The sequence below is a fragment of the Jaculus jaculus genome, chromosome 1, assembly GCF_020740685.1.
Source record: "Jaculus jaculus isolate mJacJac1 chromosome 1, mJacJac1.mat.Y.cur, whole genome shotgun sequence".
Classification (NCBI taxonomy): domain Eukaryota; kingdom Metazoa; phylum Chordata; class Mammalia; order Rodentia; family Dipodidae; genus Jaculus; species Jaculus jaculus.
In genome coordinates, this window is record NC_059102.1 from 163,857,693 (window position 1) to 163,884,803 (window position 27,111).

Here is a 27,111-nt window from a genome sequence, read left to right on the forward strand (position 1 = left end):
ATTAAAGTGCTTGCCTGTGAAACCTGAGGACCCAAATTCGATTTCCCAGGATCCAGATAAGCCAGCTGCACAAGGTAGCACATGTGTCTGGAGTTTGTTAACAATGGCTGTAGGCCCTGGCAGCATGCCCATTTTCCCTCTCCCTCCTCCTCCCCCTCTCCCTCTCTCTCTCTCTCTCATAAATAAATAAGATTTTAAAAAATATTTTATTTTTATTTATTTACTTGAGAGAGAGAAAGAGAGAGTGGGCATGCCGTGACCTCCAGCCACTGCAAACAAACTTGAGACACATGTGCCACTTTGTGCAGCTGGCTTATCTGGATCCTGGGGAATCAAACCCTGGTCCTTGGGCTTTGTAGTGCAAGTGTCTTAACTGCTAAGCTGTCTCCAACCCAATAAATATATATATATTATATATATATATAAATATATATAAATTCTTGGAGCCAAATGTGGTGGTACATGCCTTCAATCCCAGCACTTGGGAGGCAGAGGTAAGAGGATAGCCATGAGTTTGAGGCCACCCTGAGACTACCTAGTGAATTTTAGGTCAGCATGGGCCAGAGTGAGACCCTACCTCTAAAATTGAACAAAAAGTGTCTTGTAGGAACTGAGGAGCAGGTTCAGTTATTATAGTGCTTGCCTTGCAAGCATGGGGACCTGAGTTTGATTCCTAGAACCAATGTACAAAACAATAGGCCCTGTGTACATTTGGATTCCCAGTGCTGGGGAGGCACAGACAGAAGGGTCCCTATGGTCTACTCACCAGCCAGTCCAGCTTAATTACTGAGCTCCAGGCCAATGAGAGACCTTCTCTCAAAAAAGGTTGACAAGGGGAGGACTTCCGGGTAAGATGGCAGCATACTAGCCACACCAAAGCAGCCTAGGGAAGGAAAGCAACAAGAACACAGCAAAATACACTCTTCTACTGAAAAGCGAAGGTGTATAAGTTATTTATCAAGCACAGCAAAGAAGCAGGAGAGACCAAGATATTCCAGAAAGGAGGAAACTGGCCAGAATCCCACCAAGGCACCAGCAGTCCCAATCTGCAAGCCTGCCAGCCTACCCTGCTGGCTGGGAGCACAGAGTGGCAAGAGCAGAAACAAAGTAAGGGGATTTCCCACTCACATTCTCCTTCTCACAAACTCAAGAGGCCTGAAGAAGTCAGCGGAGACCAGCTGAGCAGCTCCAGCTTGACTTCAGGCTTCCTTCAAAGTCTCCCATCCCCCAACTGTCATGGCCCTGAACCTCAGGAGAACTCATTCACACCCGGCTGCCCAGCACCAAGAGGGATCAAGATGGGCACTCAGCATTGGTGAGATTGGAAGCCATCCCAAAAGGTCACAGGGCTACTTATACAAAGCCAGATACCTAAGCCTGCACTGGAAGTGCTTGCCTCTCTTTCCATGTCAGGAAAGCGTATGTATTACATTTGAGTGATATATTCTTGGTTAGAGCTACCCTTCTCAAATAAGCTGTATTTTGGTGTTGACTATTGTTCCTTTTGTTGTTTCATGAATTCTAGGACCTTTTTTTTTTTTCCTTCGGTCACTATTGGGGTAGGGACTAACTAGCCCCAGACTGACTTGGAACCCATTTCAGACTAGAAATCTTGACCTCCTAGTTGACAGGATTAAGGGTGTGGGGCAACAAACACCCTTGGGACTTTGGCTTTACTAGATTATCTATTTAGTTTAAAACCCAAGCCTGTATAAATACTCTGTGCTGCATGTTCTCTCTCATATGTGGATCCTAGCTACAGATGACTGGGCTTCTGCGTGAGAATGAAAATACTTAGTAGCAGAGGCCAGTAAGTTAAAAAGGAGACATAAAGGGTAGAGAAAGGAAGGGAGGAGGATACTTAATAGGTTGATATTGTATATATGTAATTACAATGATTGTAATGGGGAGGTAATATGATGGAGAATGGAATTTCAAATGGGAAAGTGTGGGAGTGGGGAGGGAGGGAATTACCATGGGATATATTTTATAATCATGGAAAATGTTAATAAAAATTAAAAAAATAAAAATAAATAAATACTCTGTGCTGGTTTTGATTGAATGTCTGTATTGCTTAGCTGAATTTTAGACTTTGCCAGGAATTTGCTTCACCCAGTCTCCAGCAATACTTGAATAGCAGGCAAACTCAACACTTAGGGTCACTTCTACTGTTTCTCTTAGAGTATAAAAGCTACACCTGACAACTTAAGTTCCTACACTGAAGATATATAAAGTCAGATTTATATGGCTAAGAATACAGCAGATGATTAGAAAACCCAAGCATTAAATCAATTCAAGATACAAAAATCTCTACATTATAATAGAAGGAAAACAAAAACTCAAGACAATACAATCCAACCAAAAATTATAAATCCATCAGAAATTACCTCCAGTGAGACTGTTTTAGATGAAATGCCTGACAAAGATTTCAATAAATTATTATATCTATTTTCAAAGAAATCAAAGAAGAAAACCAACTCCTGAAGATCCCAAGACAACACAGGAATCAACTTAATGAAATAAGTAGGTCAATACAAAACATGAGTAAGAAAATAGAAATGATGGAAAAATACCAATCAGAAATACTAGAAATGAAAAAGAGAGTAAGTCAAATAGAAAACCTTGTAGAAAATCTCACCAGTAGAATGGATGAAGGAGAGGACAGAATATCTAAACTAGAAGAACAGATGGCAGAACTAATACAGTCCAACAAAGAGAAAGGCAAACTAATATAAAGGTGTGAATGGGAATTTCAAGATATTCAGGACACTATGAAAAGATCAAACATAAGAATTCAGGTCATAGTAGAAAGATAAGAAATTCACTCCAAAGGCATAAAAGGTATTTTCAACAAAATCGTAGAAGAAAATTTCCCCCAAGTAGGGAAAGTGATGCCAATACAGATATAGGAAGCCTATAGAATGCCAAACTGACAAAATCAGGAAAGAACCTCTCACTGTCATATTATAATAAAACTACAAAACACACAAACCAAAGAAAATATATTGAAAGCACTTACAGAGAAAACTCAAGTCACATACAAAGGCAAGCCCATCAAGATCATAGCAGATTACTCAACACAAACTTTCAAAGCCAGAAGGGCTTGGAGTGATGTATTCCAAGTCCTGAAAGATAACAACTGTCAACCAAGGTTACTTTATCCTGTAAAGCTATCCATTCAAATGGATGGAGAAATAAGGACATTCCACAACAAAAGCAGGCTAAAGGAATGTTTGAAGACCAAACCATCTCCACAGAAAATACTTAAAAAGATCCTTCCATGCTAAAGAGACAGAAAAGCACACATATAAGAAACCTGGAAAAAGCAAACCATACTCAAATACCAGCTAATACAAGAGAGCAAAGGTAAAACCAGAAGAACTACAAAAAAAGAAAACTGGAAAAAATAAATACACACCTTTTAATAATAACTCAATATCAGTGGCCTCAATGCCCCAGCAAAAAGACACAGGTTTACAGACTGGGTTGAAAAGCAGGATCCTTCAATTTGTTGCCTCCAAGAAACTCACCTTTCCATAAAAGATGGACACTATCTTAGGGTGAAAGGTTGGAAAATGGAGTTTCAAGCAAATGGGCCTAGAAAACAAGCAGGGGTGGCTATCCTAATATCTGACAGTGTAGACTTCAGACCAACACTAGTTAGGAAAGATAAGGAAGGTCACTGTATAATGATTACAGGAACACTCCAATCAGAGGACATTACAATCCTGAACACATATGCACCTAACATGGCAGCTCCTAATTTCATCAAACAAATGCTATTAGAACTAAGGTCACAGATAACACCAAACACAGTTGTAGTGGGTGACTTCAACACCCCACTCTCATCAATTAACAGGTCATTCCAGCAAAAAGTAAACGGAGATACACCTGGATTAAATGAGGTCATAGAACAAATGGACCTAATGTATCTACAGAACATTTCACCCAAATGCTGCAGAATACAACATCCTTTTCAGCAGCACATGGAACATTCTCTAAAATAGGCCATACCTTAACAAATAATAATTCCTTGCATTCTATCTGATCACACTGGGATCAAACTACAAATCAAAAGCAAGAAAAGCTGTAGAGTATACACAAAATCATGAAAATTAAACGATACACTACTAAATGATGAATGGGTCAGTGAAGAAATCAAGAAGGAAATCAAAACATTCATAGAATCAAATGATAATGAGAACACAACATACCAAAACCTTTGGGACACAATGAAGACAGTCCTAAGAGGGAAATTTATAGCTTTAAGTGCCTATATTAAGAATTTAAAGGTCTAGAAAGATGGCTTAGCAGTTAAGTCATTTGCCTGCAAAGCCAAAGGATCCCAGTCCAATTCTTCAACACCCACATAAACCAGATGCACAAGAGGACACATGCATCTGGAGTTCAGTTGCAGTGGCTAGAGGCCCTGGTGCACCCATTCCCTCTCTCTCTCTCATAAATAAATAAAATATATTTCTAAAAAAAGAAAGAAATTAGAGCCTAGCATAATGGTGCACGCCTTTAATCCCAGCACTTGAGAAGCAGAGGTAGGAGAAATGCCATGCGTTCCAGGCCACCCTGAGACTACATCGTGAATTTCAGGTCAGCCTGGGCTACAGTGAGACACTACCTCAAAAAGCAAAAAATAAAAAAAGAAAGAAAAGAAATTAGAAATGCCACAAATAAAAACTTAATGCCTCACCTAAAGGTTTTGAAAAAAGAAGAACAAGGCAAACTGAAAATTAATAGATGAGAAGAAGAATAAAAATTAGGGCAGAAATTGATGAAATGGAAACCACAGAAAAACAATCTAAAGAATCAATGAAACAAAGAGTTGGTTCTTTGACAGGATAAACAATATTGATAAGCCCTTAGTAAATTTGACCAAAACAAAGAGAAAAGAGACACAAGTAAATAAAATCAGACATGAAAAAGGCACCTTCACGACAGATCCCAGAGAAATTCAAAAAATCATAGGGACATGCTATAAGAACATATACTCCACTAAGTTTGAAAATCTGAAAGAAATGGATGATTTCCTTGGTTTATATGACTTACCAAAAATAAATCAAGATGAGATTAACCACTTAAATAGATCTATAACAAGTATAGAGATCCAATCAGTTCTAAAACAAACAAACAAACAAAACCCTCTCAATTAAAAAAAGTCCAGACCCAGATGGATTCACTGGTGAATTTTACCAGAAGAACTAACACCAATGCTTCTCAAACTTTCCCATAAAATAGAAAAGGAAAGAATCCTACCAAACTCCTTCTACAAAGCCAGCATCACCCTGATACCAAAATCAGGCAAAGATAGAACCAAAGAAAAGAAAATTACAGACCAATCTCCCTCATGAACAGAGATGCAAAATTTCTCAACAAAATATTGGCAAACAGAACCAGGCATGGTGGTGCATGCCTTTAATCCCAGCACTTGGGAGGCAGAGGTAGGAGGATTGCTGAGGGTTTGAGGCCTCCCTGAGACTATATAGTGAGTTCCAGATAAGCCTGGACTAGTGTGAGACCCTACCTTGAAAAACAAAAACAAAAACATACTATATATATGGTTTGTTTTGTTTTTGTGTGTATATATATATATATATACATACATACATATATATATATATATATATATATATATATATATATATACACACACACACACACACATACATACACACACACACACACACACACAAACAGAATGCAAGAATTCATCAGAAAGATCATTCACCCCAACCAAATAGGCTTTATCCCAGAGATAGAAGGATGGTTCAACATATGTAAATCAATAAATTTAATACATCATATAAATGGACTGAATCACATGATCATCTCATTAGATGCAGATAAAGCATTTGACATCCAACATCCTTCATGATAAAAGTCCTACAGAAACTGAGAATAGAAGGAACATACTTTAACATAATAAAGGCTATTTATGACAAACTGACAACCAACATAATGCTAAATGGAGAAAAACTTGAGGCTTTTCCACTAAAATCAGGAACAAGACAAGGGTGCCTACTGTCCCCACTTTTATAAAAAGAGACACACATAAAAGGGATACAAATTGGAAAGGAAGAGATCAAGTTAGTATTATTTGCAGATGACATGATTCTATACATAAAAGTCCCTAAAGACTCTACCAGCAAACTGTTAGAACTGATAAACACCTATAGCCATGTAGCAGGATGTGAAATAAACACACAGAAATCAGTAGCCTTCTTATATGCTAACAACAAGCACACACAGGATGAAATCAGAGAATCAGTCCCATTCACAATTGCATCAAAAAAAAAAAAAAAAAAGCCAGCCATGGTGGTACAGGCCTTTAATGTGATCACTTGGGAGGCAGAGGTAGGAGGATCACCATGACTTTGAGGCCACCCTGAGACTACAGAGTTCCAGATCATCCTGGGATGGAGTGAGACCCTATCTCAAAAAACAAAAATAAATAAATAAATAAATAAATAAAAATAAAGTACCTTAGAATAAACATAACCAACGAAGTAAAGGATCTCTACAATGAAAACTTTAAAACACTCAAGACAGAAATTTCAGAAGACACTAGGAAATGGAAAAACATCCCTTGTTCTTGGACTGGAAGAATCAATATTGTGAAAATAGCTATCTTACACACTTAATGTGATCCCCATCAAAATTCCAATGGCATTCTTTGCAGAAATAGAAAAAATACAATCCTAGAACTCATTTGGAAGCACAAAAAAATCAAGTATCTAAATCAGTTTTGGGCAACAAAAATAAGGCTGGTGGTATCACTATACCTGATTTTAACCTACATTACAGAGCCATAGTAACAAAAACATCATGGTGCTGGCACAAAAACAGACGCACAAAGATGAATGGAACAGAATAGAAGACCCGGATGTAAATCTGGGTAGCTATAGCCACTTGATCTTCGACAAAAATGCCCAAAAAACTCATTGGAGAAAAGACAGCTTCTTCTGCAAATGGTGCTGGGAAAACTGGATATATATCTGTAGAAGGATGAAAATAGATTCTTCTCTCTCTCCATGCACAAGAATTAAGTCCAAATGGATCAAAGACCTTAACATCAGACCTGAAGCTCTGAAACTGCTAGAGGACCTCATGAAAGTACAAAGTTTTTGTACAGCAAAGGACACAGTAAATAGAGCAAAGAGACAACCTACAGAATGGGAGAAAATCTTTGCCAGCTGTACATCTGACAGAGGATAAATATCAAGGATATACAAAGAACTCAAAAAACTAAATAATAAGAAACCAAACAACCCAATTTAAAAAAACAGGGGGCTATGGAACTAAATAGAGAGTTCTCAAAAGAAGAAATACAGATGGCATATAAACATCTAAAAATAATGTTCTATATCCCTAGCCATGAGGAAAATGCAAATTAAAACTACTTTGAGATTCCATCTCACTCCTGTCAGATTGGCTACCATCATAAAAACAAATGGCAATAAGTGCTGGTGAGGATGTGGAAAAAGAGGAACCTTTCTACATTGTTGGTGGGAATGCAATCTGGTACAGCGATTGTGAAAACCAGTGTGGAGGCTACTTAGATAGCTAAAAATAGATTTACCATATGACCCAGCTATACCACTCCTAGGCATATATCCTAAGGACTCGTCTCACTACCTTGGAGATACTTGCTCAACCATGTTTATTGCCACTTTATTCACAATAGCTAGGAAATGGAACCAGCCTATATGTCCCTCAACTGATAAGTGGATAATGAAGATGTGGCACATTTACACAATGGAGGTCTACTCAGCAGTAAAGAAAAATGAAATCATGAAATTTACAGGAAAATGGATACACTTGGAAAGGATTATACATAGTGAGGTAACCCAGGCCCAGAAAGCCAAACATCGCACATTCTCTCCCATATGTGGATCCTAGGTACAAATGATTGGACTTCTATGTGAGTAGGAAGAAAACTCAGTAGCAGAGGCCAGTAAACTAGAAAGGGGATATAAAGGAAAGGGATATAAAGGATATAAAGGGAGGGAGGGGGACTTAATAGAATGGTATTTTATATATGTAAGTAGAATAATAGATTAATGTGGGTGGAAAAGCCTAAGTGAGGTCAGGGGAAGAGACTTAATTAAGTGGGGGGAGGGCTAATCAACATCTAAAAGGGTATGAATAAGCCATATGAAAACTTTTCGGACAGTGGAACACCCAGAAGCCATAGATTGTTGCTATAAAATTTTCAGTGCCAGAGATGGGTTACCTTCTAGTGAGTTGTTGGCCAGGGAGGTCCCGGATGCTCCCAGAGCATTACAGGCCATTGTCAAGACTCTTGGTCCCACCAGGAATAGATGGTAAGACCCTATTGCTGAAGACTCCACATACTTGGGCTACAAGATCACTGAGAAACCCTGCGAGAGCTGAGCTAAAAACCTCCTCCATATAAACCAGCTGGCAGAAAGCTGGAAAAAGCCACGCTTCATGAAGTTCAATGGGAGAGAGAAATCGCCAGTGTAGATAATCAATAGTGGACACTACAAGCCTTAAATTTGGCCAGCCAGGCCAAATGAGCCAACAGGTACAACAGTGGTATGTCTGTTATGGGGGAAACCAAGCACTCTCTAAGTGGACTGGAGGCCCACTCCACAGGAGGGAATACATGCCTGATGCTGAAAACCAATGACAGGGGTAGTCATGAGCCCTAGGGGTGTAACATCTGCTGCTCTCTGGCTAAGTGTATATACTATGCTCACCAAGCTGCCCAGTAAGCACTTCTCTTTATGTTCATACCCATATATTAATGCTACTCTCACTTTGGTTAGAGAAGCTTTTCTTTTCAGATGGCAGTGACCTTGAGATGACTCAGAGGGTACCATGGTGCTGAGAAGAAGTGACAGAGGAGTACTCAGCACTGAAACATCTCTATCACACCTTCCAAGGCTCAAGGTCTAATGCAGAAGAGGTGGCAGAAAGAATGTAAGAGCCAAAGGAAAGGTAGGCCTCCTTACAACGTGCTCCTCCAGACACAAAATGGCCTCGATATCCATGACCTCACAGTGCCTGACACTATGTACACAAGACCATCATAATAGGAGGAAAAGATGGTGACATCAAAATAAGAGAGAAACTGATTGAGAGGGGGAAGAAGTAAGATGGAGAGTGGAGTTTCAAAGGGAAAAGTGGAGGAAGGAGGGAATTACCATGGGTTATTGTCTATAATTATGAAGTTGTCAACAAAGCAATAACTTTTTTAAAAAGGTCAACAAGAGCTGGAGAGATGGATCAGTGATTAAGATGCCTGCCTGCAAAGCCTAAAGACTAGGGTTCAATTCCCCAGTACCCACGTAAAGCTAGATGCACAAGAGTGCCTGCATCTGGTGTTTATGTGTGGTGGCTACAGGCCCTGGCATGCCCATTCTCTCTCTCTCTCTCTCTATCTGCCTCTCTCTCTCTTAAATAAATAGATAAATATTTTTTAAGTCCATGGTGGCACACACCTTTAATCCCAGCACTCAGGAGGCAGAGGTGGGAGCATCACTGTGAGTTCAAGCCACCCTGAGACTACAGAGTGAATTCCAGATCAGATTGGGCTAGAGTGAAACCCTACCTTGAAAAAACAAACAAAAACGTTGACAGCCGGGCGTGGTGGTGCACGCCTTTAATCTCAGCACTTGGGAGGCAGAGGTAGGAGGATCAACGTGAGTTCAAGGCCACCCTGAGCCTACATAGAGAATTCCAGGTTAGCCTGGGCTAGAGTGAGACCCTACCTCAAAAAAAAAAAAGAAAAAGAACAAACAAACAAAAAAAAGTCAACAGAACCTGAGGATAGCACCCAAGATTGTCTTCTTATCACACACACACACATGCACCTACACGCATAAACACAATAAATAAATAAAGGGTTTACAGACTGCTACATGTGTTCCTCCTCAGAAGCTTGATTGAATTACTCTGCCCAGTCACTGTCATACATGGCAGGGTGGTCATTGTTAGAGATTTCGGTAGTTAAAATGGGAAACAAAAGCTTGTTATGGGGCTGGAGAGATGGCGTAGCGGTTAAGCGCTTGACTGTGAAGCCTAAGGACCCCGGTTCGAGGCTCGGTTCCCCAGGTCCCACGTTAGCCAGATGCACAAGGGGGCGCACGCGTCTGGAGTTCGTTTGCAGAGGCTGGAAGCCCTGGTGCGCCCATTCTCTCTCTCTCCCTCTACCTGTCTTTCTCTCTGTATCTGTCGCTCTCAAATAAATAAATAAAAAATTTTAAAAAAGAAAAAATAAAAGCTTGTTATGTTTCTTCTCAAAATGTTCCTTGGAATCATATTTTAATGGTTTTGTGTTCCTGTGTGTTGGGTGTCTTCAGCTGAGTACAGTTTAGGGCTCCTTTCTGATGACAGGAAGATACTGCTCTCCTCAACACTGTGATCTCACCTGAGACAAGTCTGTGCCATACGCTCTGTAATGGCTGGCAAGTCAATTGCAAACAAACTTAATGTACAACCAACCCTTAGTGCTGGTACTGAAATCTCTTCAGGATAGTTGTCATGATTTTGAAGTTTGTTTAAAATTTTACAAGCATCAAGTGTCAATCAAACTAAAGATGAAGTGCTGACAGATCCTTGGGCTTCAGGTGTGCTTCCTTCGCAGGGTTCTCCGCTCTGCCCATTTTACCATCATGTTTGCTTAAGTTCCTACACGCTGACTTCCTTTGTGCAACTGAAATAAAGTTGCGTATATACAATAAATAAATAAATAGGGGTTTATATCACATATCTTCATAACATCATCCCAAACAATTAGGATTACTGCAGACATAACAAAAAGAGTTTACAACATTGAAATTAAGAGACATGTTCCTGCCTTCCACTTAGCTCAGAAGAAATAAAAGAAGTCAATGACATAATAGCTGGAAAAACAATTAAAAAAAAAACTGGCTGTTTCATCCCAAAATTATGTAAATCCTCAAAAAAAAAAAGATACTTAGAAGAAATTTCATTTTCTTTCTTTCTTTCTCTTTCTTTTTTTGGTTTTCAGAAGTAGGGTCTCACTGTAGCCCAGGCTGACCTGGAATTCACTCTGTAGTCTCAGGGTGGCCTCGAACTCACAGCAATCCTCCTACCTCTGCCTCCCAAGAGCTGGGATTAAATGCGTGCGCCACCACGCCCGGCTTTCATTTTCTTTCTTTTTGTTTTGAGGTTCAATGGCCCTATTTGAGGGCTCTTTTTATTATCATAATTCTTAAACATGCTAAAGTCACATAGAATGGCTATTTCATTCTGCCCTGACTCCACAGTGGGATAGCTGGGAACTACAGGGGTCACTTGGCTCATGTGGCCTCTGGAATGACTGTATCTGGTGGGGGAGTTAGAGGTAGGCAGGTTAGCAAATCCCCAAGATTCCCTCATGTAGTACACGTTAGCCAGTAACTTGTGGCTTCATCGATCTTGCCCTCCTCTACTTCTCTTTCCTTCCTCAATCTACCCTACTCCTCATTTCCCTGCCTGTGGCCCTGGGCACCTCTGCCACCTCTGGTCTGTACGCTCTTAGACTGGAGGATGCAGGTGACTTTTCCTTGCTTCCACCACACCCAGGATCCCATCCTTGGAACTAATCTACTCAGCATGCACTAATGCAGCAAGGTGCTTGGCTTAGGTCTGCCTGGGAGGGTGGGGAGCTCCAGTCCCCGCTGTGGTTTCAGTCACAGGGGCTTGAAGGTGACGCTGCAGAAGGACCTGAGAAGGGAAAGAATGTTGCCTGGTGTGTGGACGCTGTAATTGCAGAGCCGTGCGCGGATGTCCCGCCCTCAGGCACTCTATTCTGAAGGCCTCCCCTGTGCCCTCATCAATGGGGGATGAGGGAAGTCAAACCTCAAAACTGCTCGTTCTCCAACTCCATAGACAGGCTTTGGTTACCGATGCAGAACCTTAGCCCAAGAGAAAACCTGACCCAGCCTTAGGCAAGCGACTACCAACGGAAGTGCGCATCTTCGCCATGCTCTAAGTACTGTGATGCTTGGGAGGGCCAAAGAGACAAATCATAAAGATTGAACTTGCCTCAACAAGAGACTACAGGGACAAAGGGACAAGATACCCGGGAGTCAGAGCCGTGGAGAAGGGGACAGAAGGCGGAAGGGTGGAGGGCAAGGCTGATCATTCAGGATCTGGCATCCTTTTTCCTTTTCTGGAATTTTCGGAACTTGCATGCCCTGAGTGGCAAGGGCAGCTCTGTCTGTCTCTGGTGCGGTCAGGTCAATGTCAATCTCTTCCTCCTCCTCAGCCGTCTTGGTGCTGCCCGCTTTGCCTTCTTCCTCAGGGTCAGATGCCCGGGTGGATGCTGGGCGCGGCGGGCACAGGTAAGACGAGGGACCCTCGCGCATGCGCGGCCCGCGGCCCGGACGAGAGAGTTAGCAGCCTGAGCTCCTGGGTCCGCCCCGGGGGCTCGGCGAGGTCAGCCCCCTTCCAGGGGTCGCCTTCCCACCGCGTCCTGCCAGAGCGGTCTCATTTTCTTTAAGATGCTTTTGCTAGCAAAGTAAAAAAGGTGAAGAATGAACGAGCTGATGTCTTGTATTCATTGTAAGAAATCATGGAAGACAAAAATCACTCACAGAGAGAAACAGCCCTGGGGGGGGGGGGAGGCACACTCAGACACTCAGGGGTGTGCCCTTGCCAGGCCTGCAGGGAAACGACCACCCAGGGAGCTGTGGAGTTGGCTCGGTGGACAAAGCACTTGTCACAGGGAGTGCCTGAGTTTGGACTCTCAGATCCCTGGCAAAAGCTGGATGCTGTGATGGGGATCTGTAATCCCAGTGTGCCTGGGGTGAGAAGGACAGTTAAGACAGGAGAATCGTCCAGAAATTTGTGGGCCAGCTAGCCTAGCAAATGCAGTGGTAAGACCCTGCTTCAAACAGGTAGAAGGCAGAGGCTGGAGAGATGGCTTAGTGGTTAAAGCATTTGCTTGCAAAGCAAAAGGACCTAGGTTCAATTCCCCAGGACCCACGTAAGCCAGATGCGTGCATGCGTCTGGAGTTCCTTTGCAGTGGATGAATGCCCTGGCATGCCCATTCTCTCTTTCTCTCTTTCTCCTTCTCTCTGCCTCTGTCTGACTCTGTCTCTCTCAAATAAATGAATAAAAATAAAAATAGTTTTAAAAAAACAGATAGAAGGCAGGGACTGATACCCAAAGTTGTCCTCTGACCTCCACATATGTGCTATGCTACGTGTGTATTGGCACAAACACACAAGAAAAGAACCTCCCAACAAAAAGCCCCATGAGGCTGGAGAGATTGCTTAGTGGTTAAGGCACTTGCCTGCGAAGCGTAAGCACCCAGGTTCAAGTCTCCAGACCCCACATAAGCCAGATGCACAGGTGGTACATGCATCTGGAGTTCCTTTGCAGTAGCTAGAGACTCTGGCACACCCATTCTCCCCGCCTTTCACCCTTTCCCCCTCTCTCTCTCTTTCTCATTCATTAAAAAAAAAAAAAAAAAAGAAAGGCATCATGGAGCTGGGCATGGTGGCGCACACCTTTAATTCAGCACTTGGGAGGCAGAAGTAGGAGGGTTGCCATGAGTTCAAGGCCACCCTGAGTGTACCGAGTGAACGCCAGGTCAGCCTGGGCTACAGCAACACCCTACCTCAGCCAAAAAAAAAAAAAAGCTCCTCCATGGTCAGGGCTGGAGAGATGGCTTAGTGGTTAAGGTGCTTGCCTGTGAAGCCTAAGAACTCATTCGAATCCCCAGGTCCCACATAAGCCAGAGCACAGTGAGGGAAGCGTGCAATGTCACACATGCACACAGGGTGGCGCATGCATCTGGAGTTCCTGCACAATGGCTGAAGGCCCTGGCACACCCATTCCCTCTTTCTCTCAAGATGAATAAAAAATAATAATGGTCAGAAGCAGGGTGGGATGGAGCAAGGGGACACCAAGGCTGCTGGGTGATGACGCAGCGGGTACAGTCGTGCAAAGGGTGGTGGAGAGGTCTTGCGTGGGAAGGGGCAGCTGATGGATGGGCAGCCTTTCGGGAAGGACAGAGTTCTTAGGGCTCAGTCAGGGTCTTCAATTTATTTTTCCACAAGATCCTGCAGAAGAGATCTCAGAGCCACAGTGTGGCACAGGCTGCTGCCACTGGGCAGAAAATTCTTAAGGACCCGCCTGGGGCTTGTCGGGAAGGTGGGGGTGAGTCTGTGTCAAAAGATTGCAGCACTCTCGCCAGACTCCAGTGATTTCCCCAGAGATGCAACAGGCGTTCGTAAAAAAAAAAAAAAAACGCACAGCTCTCTGAGTGAATTTATCAGATCTCACAATGTGACTTTAGGGACGTCCACACCTGCCAGTACAAGGACTAAGAAAGCAAGCCAAACTGGACGTGGGGGCGCACTCCTTTAATCCCAGCACTTGACAGGCAGAGGTAGGAGGATCGCTTTGAGTTAGAGGCCAGCCTGGGACTAGAGTAAGTTCCAGGTCAGCCTGTGCTAGAATGAGACCCTGCGTTAAAAAAAAAAAAAGCCTAAAAAGAAAGCTGATTCAGTAGACATGGCCAACGGATGAGTCTCGTGCGTGTGGGGCGCCCCCAAGTGGCCAATCATGACAAGAGGTATATGCATGCAAGTCCCCGAGACTTGTAGAAAAGTGCTCCAAACTGGATTTTCCCAGGGGCACAGGGGTGATGCCAAGGGAGATGAGTTTGTCGCACTAGACCCCACCCACCCCCAACACCACGAATCGTAATATGCATTGGTGAGTCTGTTCATGCAGTGAAAACCTCTACTCCACTGGTCCTCTGGGAAACTGGAATGAGCCGGACTCACCCAGCCCCCAATCGGGAGGAATGAGTATGCCGTCAGAGTGAGCGAGTCCAGCTGTTGGAAGGAAGCCATCAACCGGTGAATGAGGACAGTATTTTTAAGGTGAAGTTGAGAAAGAAATTGTAAGGCAAACAGAAGGCTTCCCACGGCCTTTCTGCCTGGGAGGCTCGTTTCCATTCCCCTGAACTCCCCCAGGGGCTCGTAGCTCTTCTACCTTAGACACATTGCTGAGGACATGTGGAAAACGTGGCGGAGCACACAGCATGTGGCACAATGGCAAAGCGCTTGCCTGACATTTGTGAGGCTCTGCAGCCAATCCCGGGCACTGCCAACGAACAAACAGTGTGGCCTCGGCTACAAAATCAAAAAGATTAAGGCTTCAGCATATGAATGTGGAGGGACACACACATTCAGTGCCTACCGTTGTTTAATTTCTCTGAGTTTGTTTCCGCTCAACAAAATGGAGACCGCGTGTGTATGTGTGTGTGTGTGTGTGTGTGTGTGTGTGTTGACATGGGGACAGAGACCTGGAAGACATTCCTAAAGGTCTCAAGGTTCACACCATCCACAGACGTCACGGTCTATAAAGTCACCACACGCCATGAATGAGTAAACACTGAACCATGGCTCCCCTGGGGTAAGGGTCCTGCTAGCCTCTGGTCACAGCATTGTGTCAGCCCATCAGCACACAACCTTATTTAATGTCTGTGTCTGTTTTAAAGCCCTCTATTTGAAATCGATTGTTGATTCATTGACATTGAGCTCACAGCCAACAGCCCTGTAACTCATGTCTGGATGAAGCCCAGAGGCACAGCACCGCCTTCCTGCCTGTGGGGACGCTGCACAGTAGCCTGCTGCAGCTGAGCTCACGTCAGCCCTGGCAAAGCCACGTTGAAACAGGAGCTCAACTCTCCTTTTCCCTTTAAACAACAAAGGCAAAGCCATCAAGAAAAGACATTAGGGCTAGAGAGATGGCTCAATGGTTAAGGCACTTGCCTGCAAAGCCTAACAGCCCACGTTCAATTCCCCAGCACCCACGTAAAACCACATGCACAAAGTGGTGCATGCATTTGGAATTTGTTTGCAGCAGCTAGAGGCTTTGGCGCACCCCCCCACTTGCAAATAAATTCGTAAAAATATTTTTTAAAAGAACGTACATTTAAAAAGAGAGAGAAATATGTAAGTACAATGATTGAGATGGGGAGGGGATATGATGGAGAATGGAATTTCAAAGGGGAAAGTGGGCAGGGGGGAGGGTATTACCACTGGATATTTTTCATAATCGTGGAAAATGTTAATAAAAATTGAGGAAATAAATAAATAAATTTTTAAAAATTAAAAAAAAATAAGAGAGAGAAGCCAGGTATGGTGGCACACACTTGTAATCCCAGTAAAGAGGTGGAGGCAGGAGAATCAGGAGTTCAAGATTAGCCTCCGTGACATAATGATTTGAGACCAGTGAACTACATTGGCTACATGAGATCCTGCCAAGAGAAAGAGAGAAGGGAAGGAAGGAAGGAGGGAGAAAAGGAAGGAAGGAAGGAGGAAGAAAAGGAAAGAAAAGGGAAGGAAAGGAAAGGAAAAACTAGCACTGAACAGATTTTGAAAAGACAACTGTTTACAACATAAGCGCTGAAACCAGAGAGCAGGCTGTGCTCAGCCACAGCAGGAAGAATGCATCTCATGCAGATATTTCGCAGCTCCTCAGGTCCACAGCCGGCCATGGAAACACCCTCCACCTTGACTTTGGGTTTGCAAATCCATTTAACTAGCAGGCAACTTTACAAACCCAGAATCTGCAAATGGCGATGGTCAGCCCCATCCACTGCATGAGTTCTCCATGGGGCCTCAGTGGCATCTGTTTGGACCACTGAGCTTCTTGGTCCTCTGGGGTCCTGTGGTATCCTGTGGTCCTTCCACAGAAGCAGGCTGTCCCCAGGCTCACATCAGCCTTGACAAAGCCATGGTGTAAAGCAGGGACTCAATGTTCTTTTTCCCTAAGAACCCTATTTCTATATCTGGGTGATCTTCACTCCTAGGTCTCACCCTTCAATTTTCTCTCTAATGAGAAAAGCAATAAAAAGAGGAGACCAGTGTTCACCTCTGACACCTGTGCTCAACCATGTTTAAGAGCAATACCACAGACACGGGTCCCCAATCTCTTGGGGTCAGTGCCCATCATGCCCAGCAGACAGCACCTCAGCCAGAGCCCTTCCTGTTCCCATCCCTGCCAAATACCCCCCCTTCACTGCTTGTGGAGGGGGGCAGGTGGCTGAGGCCTGAGCTTCTTCCACTCAGCTCCCTGTCCCTTCCTCCTGGGGACCATGTCTGCCACTTCCTCAGAGCAGGACCAGCTACAAAGCATGAGATCTGCATGAGGTTTGCTTCTCACAAGTACGACCATTCAGGGCTGAGGAGATGCAAGCATAAGGACTTGAGTGCAGATCCCCACATAAAAGCCAGCATGGTAATGGGCACCAGCAATCCCAGCACTGAGGCGGTGAGACATGAGGGTCCCTAGGGCTTGCTACATGCATGAGTCTAGTCAAATTGGTGAGCTCTAGACTTAGTGAAAGACTCTGTCTCAAAAAACCAAGATGAGGACTACAGAGATGGCTCAGAGGTTAAGGCACTTGCCTGAGAAGGCTAAGGACCCATGTTCAACTCCCCAGACCCCACATAAGCCAGATGCACAAGGTGACACATGCCTAAGGTTGCGCAGGTGCACAAGGGGACCCACATGTCTGGAGTTCAATTGCTGTGGTGGAGGCCCTGGTTCTCTCTCCCCCTTTTCCTCTCTCTCTCTCTCTCTCTCTCTCACTCTCTCTCTCTCTCTCTCTCATATAAAGGTGTGTGCCAACATGCCCAGCAAAAGAAAGAAAACTAAGATGGAGGCTGGAGAGATTGCTTAGTGGTAAAGGCACTTGCCTGTAAAGCCTAATGACCTAGGTTCAGTTCCCCAGTACCCATGCACAAAGGGGCACATCATCCACAGTTCATTAGCAGCAACTAGAGGCTCTGGTGTGCCCATTCATTCCTCTCTTTCTGTCTCTCAATTAAATAAATAATTACAAAAAAAAAAAAAAAGATGAATCCAGGCATGGTAGCACATGCCTTTCATCCCAGTACTCTGGAGGCTGAGGCAGGAGGATTGCTATGAGTTCAAGGCCAGAGTGAGTCCCAGATCAGCCTGGGCTAGAGTGAGACCCTGCCTCAAATCTCCCCACCCCCACTCAAAAAAAAAAAAAAGCCTAAGATAGGCGTGCAACTGAGGAGGGCATTTGACATCAACCTCTTGCCTCCACATGTGAACTCACATACACACAATATGCACACACATAGGCACACACCAAAAACCTAAGACTTGGGGTTAGGCTTCATGGTTAAAAGCACTTGCTGCACAAGCCTGATGACCCTTCCCGATGCCTGGCGGCCTTGGGCCCAGAGTTCTCTACACTTTACAGCTTCTTTACTGGCAACCCCACAGAGGACTCTCCTGGTTGTTTGGACGTTTTACAATCACTCTGAAGTCACTCCATTAGCTACAGAGGACCACTGTACCCCAGCTAAAGACACACTCCAGACAGCCTGCCAGGCCTGGGAAAGCAGCTCTCTAAAGCAGAGCCTGGGTGAACTCTAGACAACCCTGCAGCCGTTTTCATTGGAGCCAGTGATGGGGAGGGCGCGTCCCTCCGAGGCCCAGCAGAAGGCTGGTGATTGGTGCACATCACAAGCCTTCAATTGCACAAGGGACGTGCTTTAAGACCCAGGATTGTCAGCAGGACTCGCTCTTCAGCTCCCCATGATGGCTATCAAGGTAGAGCCAAGGAACCCCAGCCCAACCTCGGGTCACAACAGTAGGAGCTTTCTGGAGACTGGGATTGTGAGTGAATTCTCCCTTTCCTATCCCTTTTCTGAACTCTTGGTATTTCCCCCGGGGAGGGGATCATTGCAGAAATAATCCCAGCTAAAGGACAAAAACAATTTTAAGGAGAATGAATAATAGGCTCTAATTGCCATTTAATGTACTGTTTATTGCCCACAGGGGGCCAAGTTGGGAGTCCACCTTGTAGGACAGCTGCTGGTTTTATCTGAATTTCATACCCAGTGACAGGCAGGGGGCCATGATTCTCCCAAACCTAAGGGATACACCCCACTCACTGAACTGGACTCAGGATGGTCCTAGTCACACGGTGCCCCCAGAGAGACCCTCAGTGAGTGGGGGCAGGGAGCTCAGCTGGATTGCTTTCCCAATTCTGAAAAACCAAAATTTATTTTACACATCATTCTGTCATGCACCAAATATTTTTGGAACATCTCGGGAGGCTCAGTGTGGAGAGAGAAGAGCCACCGTGGAGACAATACCACTGAGTGACCAGCCGATGAAGAAGACACCTCCTCCGTGGGACATCGTGACATCATGCAGGACACTGTGTGCGAACCGGGAGATCAGCAGTGGGGAGGGAGAAACAGTGGGGGAAAGTGGGGGGATGAAGGAACGAACACAGATTTGGCAAAATGATTTTGAACTGGTTAAATGTGGGTTGTAGAAATCTCTTATCCTTCTGTCTGTATGAATTTTTTCTCTTTGAAAAGTGGGTGTGAGGGCTGGATAGGTGGCTCAGTGGTTAAGGCGCTTGCCTACAAAGCCTAATGACCTGGATTTGACTCCCTAGTAATCACATAAAGCCAGATGCACAAAGTGGTACATGCATCTGGAGTTAGTTTGCAGTGGTTGGAAGCCCTGTCATGCCCATTCTCTCTCCCTCTCCCTCTCTTCCTCTCCCTCTCCCTCTCCCTCTCCCTCTCTCTCTCTCTCTCTCTCTCTCTCTCTCTCTCTCTTTCTCTCTCTCCTTCCCTCCCTCCCTCCCTTTCTCGTTCTTTATTTCAGTTTTCTCTCTCTCTCTTTACATGCAATAAATAAATACAATTTAAAAATCAGAGGTCTGGAGAGATTGCTTAGTGGTTAAGGTGCTTGCCTATGAAGCTTAAGGATCCAGGTTCAATTCCTCAGTACCCACATAAGCCAGATGCACAAGGTGGTACATGCATCTGGAGTTCATTTGCAGTGGCTGGAGGCTCTAGCGTAGCTCTCTCTGTCTCTCTCATAAATTAATAAATAAATAGTAGATATGAATTATACAGTGGTGTACACAGCAGGGGTAGGGTTTGTTGTTTTGCTTGTGTGTAGGGTAAGCATGTTTATGTGCATGCATGTGCGTATATGCACAAGCACGGGGAAGTCAGAGGATAACCTCAGGTGTTATCCTCGGCAATGTCCTCTACCTCTTTTTGAGACTGGGTCTCTCCTCAGCCTGGAGCTCACCAATCAAGATAGACTAACTATCCAGCAAGCTCCAGGGATCCTCCCATCTCTGCCTCTCCAGCACTGGGATTTCAGGCCTGTGCCTATCAGACTCTGAGAGCAACTGCCTTTAACCACTGAGTCATCTCTCCTGCCTCCTGTGATCTGTCTCATAATGTTGTTGTGTATGGCGTGTGTACGTTTACATGTGTGTTCATGTGTGGTGGTCAGAGAACAACCTTGGCTGTTGTCCTTGCCTCTACTTAGTTTGCATCAAGGTGTCTTGTTTGCCTCTTTGCGTGACAGGCTAGCTGACCTGTGAGTGTCCAGCGATGCTCCTGTCTCTGCCTCCCATCTGGTCAGAAGAATGCTGAGACTGGGCTGGAGAGATGGTTCAGCAGTTTAGGCGCTTGCCTGCAAAGTCTGAAGACCTGGGTTCGATTCCCCAGTGCCCACCTGAAGCCAGATGCACAAACTGGCACATAAATTTGCAGCAGCAGGAGGCCCTGACATGCCCATACTTACTTTCTCTTCCTCTCTCTCTCTCTCTCCCTCTATTGCTCTCAAATGAATAAAAATATTTAGAAATAAAATTTAAAAATTAAAAAATACATATTATGGACATAAGTATATATAAAATATATAAAAAAATAAAATAAATTTAAAAATAAAGTAAGTGACAGTATGAAATCCAAGCAGACCCCAAAGCACAGGACAATGCCAGTCACTCCTCCCCTTCCTGCCCAGGGGTCTCCTGCCCCTCTCTTTGTCCCCTGCAGCCATTTAGGGAAGAGGAAGGCCATTGTCAACCTGCTCCAGCCACCAGCCCCAACCCAGTGAGGAACTGTGAATTTCTAAATTTACATTTTCTCCCTTGACTGTGATAAGAGCAATAACCAGACCCTTTGTACTGGGTTGTACAGCCTTGTCCCTTTCCCCAAATTCATGCCCCCCAAACCTCAAAATGTGACTTTACTTGAAAGCAGGTGCTTAGCAGATGTGGCCCAGCTAACATCAGGCCACCCCTGCCCAGGTTAGGGTGGTCTCTAAATCAGCAGCTGAACACTGACGAAGTGTCCGCCAAAGACCTGTGTATTTAGGGCTTGGTCTCCAGCGTGGCACAATTATGAGGTGACAGAACCTGCAAGATGTTGGACCTAAAATGCCAGGCATAGTGACACACTCCCATCATCCCGGCGTTCTTGGAGGTAGAGACAGGAGGGTAGTTTGAGGTCATCCTCAGCTACATAAAAGAGTTCAAGTTCAGCCTAGGCTACATGAGAAACAACATCATCATCAACAACAAAGATGTGGGGCCTAATGGGATGTCTTTAGGTCACTGAGGAAATGTGCTTGAAGGGGATGTGGGACCACTAGCCTCCTTACTTTCTTTTATTTGTTTATGTACTTGAGAGAGAGAGGCAGATAGAATGGGCACACCAGGGCCCCTATCCACTGCAAACAAACTCCAGATGCATGTGCCACCATGTGCATCTGGCTGACGTGGATACTGGAGAATCAGCTTCACAGGCAAATGCCTTTACCACTACACCATCTCTCCAGCCATCACTTTTTTGTTTCCTGACCATGAGATGAGAAGTTTTGCTCTGCCACACATTCCTGCCATCATGTGCTGCCTCAACATAAGCCCAAGGCAGTGGACCACTAGATCACAGGCTGAAATCTCCAAAGCTGTGAACCAAAATAAACCTGCTTTCCATTACAAGTTAACTATCTCAGACATTTTGTTATAGAAACAAAATGCTATCATTACAACTGCTAGCTATTTATTTATTTTTTTTTTTTGTTTGTTTTTTTTTTTTTTTTTGAGGTAGGATCTCACTCTAGCCCAGGATGACCTGCAACTCACTCTGTAGTCTCAGGGTGGCCTCAAACTCATATCGATCCTCCTACCTCTGCCTCCCAAGTGCTGGGATTAAAGGCGTGCACCACAGCCAGGCTACAACTGGTATTTTCAGAAGAAGGGAAAAAAGGGCTAGGGTGTAACTCAGAGGTACAACACTTGCCTAACAGGCATGAGGCTCGGGGTTCCCTCCTCTGCACTGCAAACAAAAGACAAAGGAGAAAGAAAGAGGAGAAGGGAGAGGGAACGAGGAGGGGAATTTGGACATTGTACCCAGGGAAGAGGAGGTGAAGGCAGACACTGAGGGTGGGGATGTAGGGCCATGTGATAGAAGGAGCAGATGTGGGAGGCCCAAGTCTACAAGCTGGGACACCAGAGACCCAAAGCTAGGAGAGGCAGGATGGATCCTCCCAGGGCCTGCAGAGTGAGCCCAGCCAGCCCTGCTGACACAGATTCCTGTCCCACTCCCACCTCTGGGACTGAGAGCATATATATCACAGCTGTTTCCAGCCACCTCCTGCGCCACTTTGTTGTTATAGTTGCCCTGGGAACAAATGCGTCCACCAAATAAATTTGAACAGGGGCAAAAAGAAGGCGGCTTTGTGAAGCACATCAGCCAGCCTGCAGGCTCTACTCCCTCCTTCAGAGCCACCGAGGCGTCTCTGTGCCCACTCTGCGAAAGGAATGGGCTTGCCAGAGGCTGTCCAGCCCCTGCCTGGCCCAGCTCTCCAAGCACAAAGCCAGCATTTGCAGCCTAGTTCCCCAACATAGTCCACTCCTCCCAGGCTTGCGTCCCCAGACATGTATATGAGACAATGACACAGTGGCCCTCTCCTTCCCCAAGGGCTGGGCTCCAAATGTGCCACGATCCTCTCCCAGCTTGGATTCAGTTCATTGGTACAAGCCTAAGATCCTGAGGCTTCAACAAGAGGCCTTGATTCTAATTAAAATCTCACCAGCCACAAAGCTGGTGACACTCATAGGAAATGTCTCCCATGGCACTCCTAAGACCCCGTTCTCCTCCCCCAGCTCAGTGACCAATACCTCTTTTACCCCTTTCCTCTGTGCTATTGCATCATGTGTTTGAACCCAGGTCTCATCTACCTGAGGTGGTCAGACAGCTAGGATCCTCTTTCAGCTCCCGTCTGTGCCCAGGTCTTCACAAGAACCCCTAAAGCCAGAGCTTCAATCCCAGCAATTGCCAGATATGCCCCCAGCAAAGAGACATCACAGGCAGCAGGCTCATTAGAGCCCTGGGGAACAGCTCTGATCCAGGGTATGCACCAACTCCAAGTCTCTTTCAATCAAACGATTAGTGCCCAGAGCAAATGAAAATGGATTCGAGTTTCACAGCCAAATTAGAAGTTCCACTTTTTCTATTTTAATCTGTATTGACTCCATTTCCTTTGGAGATATCAATGAGTCAATAATGTCTAGTTTTTTTTTCTTGTTTTGTTTTTATTATTAAAGTTAATAATGACATTTTCGCATATGTATATGGGAATTTTCAGTTTGCATGGATGTGGGCACACCTGTATGTGTGTGTGCATAGATAGAGGTCAGAAGTGGACACTGAGTGTGGACATTCCCCACCTTATAGATTGAAACAGCATCCTTCACTGAACCCAGAGCTCACTGATTCAGTGAGTCTAGCTAGCCAGCTTGCCCCGAGATCCCCCTGTCTCTATCTCCCGATTGCTGGATTTACAGGGACTCCAAGGATCTGAACTCACGACCTTACATTTGTGCACAAAGCGCTTTACTGATGACATTTTATATGGGTATGTGGTGCTGGAGATGAAACCCAGGACCTTGTGCATGCTAGGCTACACCTCTACCACTGAGCTACATCCCAGCCTGATGGTGTCTTTTCTTACAGGCCCACCTAAAACGTTCCCCGACAACTGGGCTAGCCTCATTGTATACTCAAGGCTTATCCATGCACTGACGGATGGCTTCCAGACATTGCTGGGCTCTTGTCTTCAGTTTGGTACTTCAAACTCTCCCCCCCCCAATACCACCACCACCGGGTTCCCCCATGAAGCTAAAGAATTTGTGGAGTCAACTCACTGGAGTCGCTTTGGGAAACTCATCAGATTCTATCGACCAAAGACTCCTCACATCAAGGTCTGAAAACTGATCCCAGGAAAACCCCGATGCCTTCTTCAAGGAGTAGAACCCTAGAAAGGATCCCTTGACGACAGCTGTCAGTGTCCCCAAACGCATCAGCAAAAGCATAGCCCGCACCCCTGCCTTGCCAGTATTGGGAGGACCCTGGAGTGGACTGCCTAGGATCGTGGCGTTCAAGTTCACTTTCCAGACACCCACCCCAGTCCTGGCTGTTGAGAGGGGTAGAAATGTGGGATATCTGGGTATCCCCACTCCTGCTGTTAGTACTGGCTCAGGGTTCAATCCTGTCCTCCTAATGCCTCTATCTCAATGCCTCACTCGAAAGCACTGCAGAACGTGATTGTGTCTGGAGATAGGGTGGTCAAAAGGAAGTGATTAAACAGGGTCATTAGGGAACCCCAACCAATCTGATGGGAGTTCTTTTAAAATATTTTTCCTCTTTCAAATGTTGTGTGGTGTATGTATGTGTTCGTGTGTATGTATGCGTGTAGGTGTGTGTACACATGTGTAAGGCTGTGCGTGGAGGGCAAAGGTCAATATCCAGTGTGGTTCTCGATCACCTTCCGCTTTATTTTCTGAGATATGAGCTCTCACTGAACCTGGCGCTCCCTGATTTAGCTAGACTAGCTGGCCGGCTAGCTCTGCAGATCTTGCTGCCTCCACCTCCCCAGCAGTGGGCTGACAGGTGCATGCCTCCATGCCTGGCTTTTTGCGGGTTCTGGAATCCAAACTAAGTCCTCGTGTTTATATGGCAAGTGCAAAGAGGGTGAGCCATCCCCCCAGCCTCTGGTGGGTGTTCTTATAAGGCGTGAGAGGTCTGGGGATGTAGCTCCCCACTGAGAATTTGAGATTCAGGGGAAGTTTTACATTCGAGTAAGTTGTCTCAGTGGTCAGCTTGAGCTGATCACCGCCATTCATCTCTCTCTGCCTCCTGACTGTGGGTGCAATGTGGCCAGCCACCGCCCGTCCCTCACCTCCTGCTCTGACCGCCATACCTTCCCTGCCATAGTGATTGTACCCTCCAACTGTAAGATGAAATAATCCCTCTCTTGTTTCTTGCCACCTTCCCTAAATGATACAGGGCAGCAGCCGTTAGACAGCAATTGCATGGTGTCAGGTATTGTAAGGCACCTGGAGGTGCCTCCAGATGCACTGGGGTATCATAGATCCTATGCAAAGACAACTCTATGCCACGCATTGGACTTTAGCGTCCATGGATTTTTTTTTTTTTTCGAGGTAGAGTCTCACTCTGGTCCAGGCTGACCTGGAATTAACTATGTCATCTCAGGATGGCCTTGAACTCATGGCAATCCTCCTACCTCTGCCTCCCGAGTGCTGGGATTAAAGGCGTGCGCCACCACGCCCGGCTGTCCATGGATTTTTTAATCTCCACAGAGATGGCTGTGTTTTGGGGGGACACGCGGCTGATGCTACATCCTGGCAGTCATGGGCAGGAAGCGAAAGGCATGGAGACTTGAAGGCACAGGTTCCAACAAGGGTAAGAGAAGCAAGGAACCAGCTCTCAGCCATTCCTAGGCCAGAGGGATTGAGAGCTGCTGCAGACAGCCATGATTCCTAGCCGCCACGTGGCAGGACTCACAGCCCGCCCGGGGCCAGCCTGGCAAGGGTTCCATTCGTGCCCAGGTCAAGATGGCATGATGAGGCCAAGCTGCAGGGATCAGGTGGGCCAATGGCATAAATCAAGTCCTAAGGGTGCACAATTCACCCCACCCTGCACATGCTTGTCCGCTACGGGTGGTGAAGGGGCCTTGATATCGCTACTGGTGTCAGTGGATTACGTGAGGGTTACTTTTCTTGTTGCTGTGACCTAATACCTGACCAAAAGCCACTTAAAGGCGGAAGGACTTGTTTTGGCTTAGGTGAGGATATGGTCCATTAGGGTGTGAAAGACATGGCCACAGGAGAGAACGTTCCCTGGGCACAGTGTGTGTATTTAAGACTCAGAGCAGCTGGGCAGGGTGGTACACGCCTTTAATCCCAGCACTCGGGAGGCAGAGCGAGGAGGATCGCCGTGAGTTTGAGGCCACCCTGAGACTACATAGTGAATTCCAGGTCAGCCTGAGCTACAGTGAGACCCTACCTCAAAAAAAAAAACCAAAAAACAGGAAGTGGGATTGAGCCATAAAACCTCAAGAACCTCTTCCTCTAGCAATGCTCCACCTCCCAAAAGGTTCTGTAACCTTCCCAAATAACACCACAGCTGGGGACCAAGTGCTGAAATACCGGAGCCTTTGAGGAGAAACAGTTCACGGTTGAACCACAAAAGTACAACTCAGGAGCTGCCCAATGAGAGAGATGAGCAGGGTGAGGTATGGGGGAGCAGTGGGGGGACACCTATGTTCTCTTGGGGCACATCACCCTCTTTGCACTCATATGTACCCATTGAACCAGAAGACACATCCCCTGCAAAGCCATCACTGAGGGGGTACTGTGAAAGTTTGTCTATGTAGACACATTTGATTAGTAACTCAGTCCCCAGCCACTCTGCACCCCACTGAGCTAAGGGATGAGGGATGAGCTATTCCAGGCTTCTAATCAAGGGCTGGTCCTTGGGACAACAAGCCCTCATGCTGAAGCTCTGTAGGGGCCGGCCAAGAGTCACCTTTTAGGAAAGCGATGTTTGGGCTGAGGGTGTAGCTCAGCATGTGCGAGGCCCTGGTGCTCCCCAGGACCACAAAAGAAGAGAAAGAGGAGGTAAGACTCCTGTCCCAGGGATTTAGAAACCAACAAGTGTATTCTTTTTTAATAGTTTTTTTTTTTATTACGTACTTACTTATTTGCAAGCAGAGAGAGATAGAAGAGAGACAGACAGAATGGGCACAGCAGGGCCTCCAGCCACTGCAAATGAACTCCAGACACATGCGCCACTTTGTGCATCTGGCTTTATGTGGGTACTGCGGAATCAAACCTGAGTCACTAAGGTTTGCAGGCAAGTGCCTTAACTGCTAAGCCTTCTCTCCAGCCCCAACAAATGTATTCTTATGCTACAGCCAGGGATGAGAATGGAGTG

The 27,111-nt window shown here is 45.5% G+C and overlaps 1 pseudogene; it reads right to left on the minus strand.

The window, feature by feature from the left end:
- Positions 1-12,130: 12,130 nt before the first annotated feature.
- On the minus strand, positions 12,131-12,353 carry LOC105943908 (annotated as a pseudogene).
- Positions 12,354-27,111: the final 14,758 nt, after the last annotated feature.